Source organism: Chiloscyllium plagiosum, unplaced genomic scaffold, assembly GCF_037043375.1.
Source record: "Chiloscyllium plagiosum isolate Xiang-an unplaced genomic scaffold, Cpla_swu_hap1 HiC_scaffold_27, whole genome shotgun sequence".
Lineage (NCBI taxonomy): Eukaryota > Metazoa > Chordata > Chondrichthyes > Orectolobiformes > Hemiscylliidae > Chiloscyllium > Chiloscyllium plagiosum.
The window spans coordinates 8,933,193-8,933,997 of record NW_028270165.1 but is presented as its reverse complement, the minus strand read 5'-3'; positions in this window follow the sequence as shown (position 1 = coordinate 8,933,997).

Genomic DNA, 805 nt, shown 5'->3' with positions numbered 1-805 from the left:
TTTTAGAGCCATAAACATTCCATTAAATATGGAACATATACCCCAGACTTATCTGTCTTATATTAACGCATGGTTGTCTTACATTTCCAGAAGACTCAGATTTAAGTTTTAAGTGTGACTTTTTGTAAAAGAAGCCGTCGTTTTGGACTCCTTCCATGCCATACTGACTCTATTACTGGAAATACATCCATACTACACCGGGATTCATGGATCAATGACGTGAGGCTTATCTTTACCCTCTTATAATTTTCTGTTGCATAAATGTTTCGACGAATGCCAACGCTTTTCACCAGTCATACAGTCAGAGACATAAAGCACAGAAACAGATCCTTCAATCTAACTTGTCCATGCCGACCGGATATCCAAAATTAGTCTAGTTCCATTTGCCATCACTTGGTCCATATCCCTCTGAACCCTTCCTTTGCTTATAACCATCCAGATGCCTCCACCACTTCCTCCGCAGCTCATTCCATACACGCTTCACCCTCTGCAAAAAAAAGGTTGACTGCAAGGTTCCTTTTAAATTTTCCCCCTCTCGCCCTAAACCTATGCCCTCTAGTTCCGCACTCCCCCTATCCCAGGGAAAAGACCTTGTCTATTCACCCCATCCACACTCAAGTTTTTATAAACCTCTTTAAAAACACACACTCAGCCTGCGATGCTCGAGGGAAAACAGCCCCATCTTATTCAGCCTCTCCTTGTGGTTCAAACCCTCCTACCCTGGCAACAGCCTTGTGACTCTTCTCTGAATCCTTTCAAGTTTCACAACATCCTGCCTACAGGAGGGAGACCAGGATTGCACACA